Raw genomic sequence first — 6,000 nt, 5'->3', positions numbered from 1 at the left:
GGGAAAGATTTAAGGAGGACCTGAGAAATCAATTTTTCTGTTGGAAATATAGAACAAATGTCCAGAGGAAGTGGTAGAGATGGTTCCAAGTACAAGCATTAAAATATACAGTATTCGTACAGGTAAATGGATAGAAAAGGCTTTGAGGGACATGGACCAAATACAGGGAAATGGGATGAACGCAGTAATACCTCTTAGTGGAGGACGTACAGCATCCTAGTTGAGGCATCAGTGGTAGAAGGGGTGAGCAGCTTCAATTCAGTGGGCGTCAACAGAGGATCTACCCTGGACCTAATCACTGGTGCAATCGTGAAGAAGGGACACCAGTGGTTCTACCTAGTGGGGAGTTTGAGAAGGTCTGGTGTTAACAGACACTCGTCTAAATGTCTATAAAGGTGCAGACATGGAGAGCAATGTGACTGGTTGCATCACGGCCTGGTACAGAGCCTCCAGTGCACGGGACAGAAAGAGGCTGCTGCAAGTTACAGACTCTGCAAGCTCCATTGCAGGCACAACCCACTGAGAGGTCGCACTGTGTACAGTTTTGGTCACCATGTTGCATGGGAAAGATGTGGTTAAGTTGGTAAAAGGTTTACAAGGATAATGGCAGGCATTGAAGGACCGAGGTATAGAGAAAGGGTGGCCAGGCTAGGACTTTATTCCTTGGAACTCGGGAGAATGAGGAGCAAACCTATAGAAATAGAATGCTAATGTACAGCACAGGTCTTTCAGCCCATAATGCTGTGCTGACCTTTTAATCTATTCTACAATCAATCTAACCCTTCCCTCCTATATGGCTCTCTATTTTCCTATCATCCACTTGCCTATCTAAAAGTTTCTTAAATGCCGTTAATCTATCTGCCTTTATCATCACCCCTGGCAAGGTGTTCTACACACCTACCACACTCTATGTAAAAACTTACCTCTGACATCTACCTGTATTTTCCTCCAATCACTTTAAAATTACGCCTCTGTGTATTAGCCAATTCCACCCTGGGAAAAAGTCTCTGACTATCCGCTCTATTTATGCTTCTTATCAGTTTGTACACCTTTATCAGCTCACATCTGATCATCCTTCATTCCAAAGAGAAAAACTGCAGCTTGCACAACCTGTCTTCACAAGATATGCCTTCCAGTCTCGGCAGCGTCCTGGTGTATCTCCTCTGCACCCTCACTAATGCTTCCACTAATGAGCTGACCAAAAATGGATACAATATTCCAAGAGTGATCTAACCAGGGTTTTATAGAGGTGCAACATTAACTCATGGCTCTTGAACTCAATTCCCCAACTGGAGAAGGCCGATGTATCATATGCTTTCTTAACAACCCTGTCAACTTTCGCAGCAACATTGAGGGATCTCTGTGTTCCTCACACTGACAAGAATCCCACCATTAACCTTGTATTCTGCCTTCAAATTTGACCTTGCAAATTGAATCACTTCACACTTGTCTGGGCAGAACTCTATCTGCCACTTCTCAGTTCTGCCAATATCCCATTACAAACTATACCAACCCTCCACACTATCCATAACTCCACCAAACTTTGTGCTCCTCACCTTCATCATTGCTTAAAATTATGAGAGGCATAGATAAGGGGGACAATAACATTCTTTCCCCTAGGGTAGGGAAGTCTGAAACTAGGAGGCACAAGTTCAAAGTGAGAAGGGAATGATTTAAAATGAACCTGAAAGGCAGCTTTTTCACACAGAGATTGGTGAGTGCGCTTCCAGAGGAAATGGTTGTGGCAGGTACAAAACTGTCCTTTAAGAATTACTTAGATAACGGCAGGTGTTTTAGGGGCTGGGGTTAGAGGGGTATGGACCGAATGCAGGAAATTGGGACAAGCTGGGTAAGCATTGTGACTAGCATGGGCTCGTTGGACCGAAGGGCCTCCATTTGTGCTCCAGTGTTCTGTGACTCAACAACCCTAAGTGGGTTACTAAATCTTAGAACTTTCTATCTCAGAGACCCAAGGAGGCTAAATCATTTGTCATTTTCAAAGCTATGTAAGTGGAGTTGAAACCAATATCAAATCAGCACAGTTAACTCATGGGCATGCTGTATATAACATTCTTCTGCTTCTGTCTCTTCAAAAGACACATGAACAAAATTAGATCCTTTGGCTCATCAAGTCATCCCTGCCATTCAATCATGACTGATTTATTTTCCTTCTCAACCCCCATCGTCCTGTCTTCTCCCCATAATCTTCGATGCCCTTACTAGTTTAATTCCTAACAACTCCTGCTTTAAATCTACCCAATGACCTTGGCCTTTTCAGCTGTTCATGGCAATGAATTCCACAGATCCTCTGGCTAAAGCAATTCCTCCTCACTGCTGTTCTACAGGGATGTCCTTTTATTCTGAGGCTGTGCCCTCCATCCGCTATAGGAAGTATCCTCTCTATGTTCAGTCTATCTTGGCCTTTCAATATTCGGTAGATCCTCCTTTGTTCTTCTAAACTCCAGCTGGTAGTGAAGGCCCAGAGCCATCAAACACTCCCATATATTAACCCTTTTATTCCCAGGATCATTCTCATAAACCTTCTTTGGAACCTGTCCAATACCAGCACATCTTTTATTAGATATGGAGCCCAATACTGCATACGATATTCCAAATGCACTCTGATCAATGCTTTATAAAGCCGTAGCATTGCATTCTTGCTTTCATATTCTAATCTTCTTGAACTGAATGTTAACATTGCACTTGCCTTCCTGTTGTGTTTGATGCTGAGTGAATCGGTTAAAGTGCTGCCTTAAGCGACAAGAACTCCGGCATGGACAGTCCCAAGCCTGGCTGTGAAAGGAGGCGGGTTGGGCATGGGGCTAGCAACCCCATCCCGTAAAAACCCAGAGCTACAGAAACGACAGCTACAGAAGCTCTAAAGACCTCATTCCTGGGAGAGGAGAGATCTACAAAGATGGGCTGCACCTGGGGTCAACCTGAAAGACTGGCCCGGGACACAGGACTCTGGCAAGCTGTCTCTGCCCCAGTAGGGTAGGTGACGGGCTTAAGAGAGTAAGCTAAGCAACAAGGCATTACAGTGTTGTGCACCGCAAATGTTTTTGATTTTAAAAAGTTCATTGGAATTACTGTCCTGTATTAAGTGATCAATACCACTTGAAATTATCATATAAAAACAACAAAAGAACTAGAAACGTTTGTACAATTTGGTGATAATTCTCAAAACTCTCAAAGGCAGAACAGCTGCCAGACTTTGATGTCTAGCAAAGAATTTATTTGTTCTCACAATATGGCAGATATTTGAAATTCCTCGCATTCGCTAAATCTTAGTTAATTCCTTCCAAAGAAATAAAGTTCCAAAAAAAACTAGTGATTTAAGAATAAAATTAAAGGTTATAAGAATAAATATCAAAAGTGCAAATGTCATGAATCTCGGTGCTATGATAATTGATGATCCTTCGATGGAATTTACATAGTTAAATTGAAACACTGTGGGTCGGGGGGGGGGGGTTGAATCCTCTTAGGGTCGGCCTGGATCAAGTAAGGTTTACTTTAGGACAAGCAGTTCTTGATCTGTGAAAAGAATAAACACTCATCATTTTCCCCTGTGGGCAGGTCGAGGTGGAGGTGGAGCCTTGGTGGGGTGATGTTTAGCAGAAATCCCAGCCAATGGAAAATACAAAGGACAGTAAAGTCTGACTGTTGCATGGGAGCAGATGGCAAAAGGAATGTGAAAGGAATTTTCCAAAAGCTAAAACGAAAGAACGACACTCAGTGGTCATTTTATTAGGTACGTCTGTTCAACTGTCCACTACATCCACAATCATGGTATAATCTGAAAATTTGCAGATCTGGCTAACCACATTATCACCCAGATCATTAATGTATATTTGACAAATAATGATGGGCTCTACAACGACTCCATTCATCACAGGCCTCCAGTCAGAGGCAAGTGTAGGTTTTTGTAAATAAAATGGCAGAGGTATTTTAAGTTTAAGGGAAACTGCAACAACTCTTTTATTGTTGACCAAACACAGAACACAAAGCAGTGTAAAAATTTCACATTATTATGTCATCATGTCAGACCAGCCTCTTAAAGTGAACCCTAACTCAATGTTCATGGTTGTGAATTATCCCCATGTTTCCACCCCTTAAATTACCTACACAGGCCCCCCCCCCAAGAATTCACCAAAACTGGCATAGTGACCCTGTCCAGAGACACCCCCCCCCCCATCATCCTTCTAAATTCCAGCGAGTATATTCCCAGAGCCAACATTACATCACCCTACGCAACCATCTACTGCCACTCTCTGGCTCCACCCACGAAGGCAATGTCTAATCCAATTTACTACTGCAACCAGTACGATCAAAGTCACCTTCCACTCACACACTCTCTCCTTTCCCCTCTCTCATCGGGCATAAGGTACAAAAGCCTGAAAGCACATACCACCAGGCTCAAAGTCAGCTTCTATCCTGCTGTTATAAGATTATTGAATAGACCCCTTGTACGATAACATGGACTCTTGACTTCACTATCTGCCTCATTATGATCTTGTTCTTTATTGTCTGCCTGCACTGCACTTTCTCTATAACTGTTAGACATCTTCACTCTGATATTGAATTTTACTTGTACTACCTCAATGTATTGATATTGTGAAATTCTCCGCATGGATAGCATGCAAAACAAAATATTTCACTGTACCTTGGTACATGTGACAAAACTAAGCCAATTTAATTTTCTTTTTAAGTCCACAAGCCCTAACACTTTAATTCTTCACAGCCAGTCTCCTCCATTGTGACCAATTCGGCCTGGTACAAATTGCTTAAGCACATTTCTCAACATTTGAGCTGAGAAACTGCTACGTTTACCCTTCACCTCTGAACTCCGACCAGCAACCCACCTGGACATCAGAACTTTGTGAGGAAAGGATTTGGCACAGGTCCTCTGCCCGAGTAGAAAATGGCAGTGAAGGATCACGGCAGCATAATTGAGCTCTGGCCAGTGGTCAGTTGGCATTTGGGGTTGATTAGCAAGAACAAAATAAAGGAAGGCGGGGCAAGCACCGCGGCTGCCGTCACAGTGACAGTCGTCTGAGTGGACAAAGTCAGAGTGGTGATCTTGAGTCTTCAGCTCTTCCAGGCTTCAGTCAGAGACAGCAAAAAAAAGGAAAAGCTCCAGGTAAAGATTTTTTCTTTCCTTTCATTCTTTATATCTGCTCAGTTAGGACAGTAGAGATGCCAGGCAGGATAGTTGAATCCCTCCCACCTTTTGCGGGATGTGGGAAGGCAGGGAGACCCCCAGTGTCCCTGACGACTACAACTGCGAGAAGTGCATCCAGCTGCAGCTTCTAACACTCTGCGTTAAGAAGTTGGAGCTGGATTTGGATGAACTCTGCATCATTCGGGAGGCTGAAGGGGGTGATAGATAGGGCATATAGAGAGGTAGTATACCCTAGGTGCAGGACACAGGAAATTGTGATGGTCAGGAAAGGGAAAGGGGTTAAGAAGCCAGTGCAGAGTATGCCTATGGCCATCCCCCTCAATAGCAGGTATGTCTTTTTGGATACTGTTGCGGGGGGAGTTGACCTAACAGATGAGAGTTAAAGTGGTCAGGTCTCTGGCACTGAGTCTGACTTCCTGTGTCTCAGAAGGGAAGCTGTAGAAGAAGTGAGCAGTGATGATAGGGGATTTGTTAGTTAGGGGAACAGAAAGGAGGTTCTGTGGGCGAGAATGAGATTCCCAGATGGTATGTTGCCTCCCAGGCGCGAGGGTCCAGGATAAGACCATAAGACATAGGAGTAGAATCAGGCCATTCAGCCCATCGAGTCTGCTCCGCCATTCCATCATGGCTGATCCCGGATCCCACTCAACCCCATACACCTACCTTCTCGCCATATCAGGAAACCATCAACTTCTGCTTTAACTATACCCACAATTTTAGCTTCCACTGCAGTCTGTGGCAGAGCATTCCACAGATTCACTACTCTCCATTTAGTGGGTTTCAATGAGATCCTCCCACATTCTTCTAAATTCCAATGA

Source organism: Hypanus sabinus, chromosome 3 (assembly GCF_030144855.1).
Source record: "Hypanus sabinus isolate sHypSab1 chromosome 3, sHypSab1.hap1, whole genome shotgun sequence".
Lineage (NCBI taxonomy): Eukaryota > Metazoa > Chordata > Chondrichthyes > Myliobatiformes > Dasyatidae > Hypanus > Hypanus sabinus.
Note: the sequence above shows the minus strand (reverse complement) of the source record.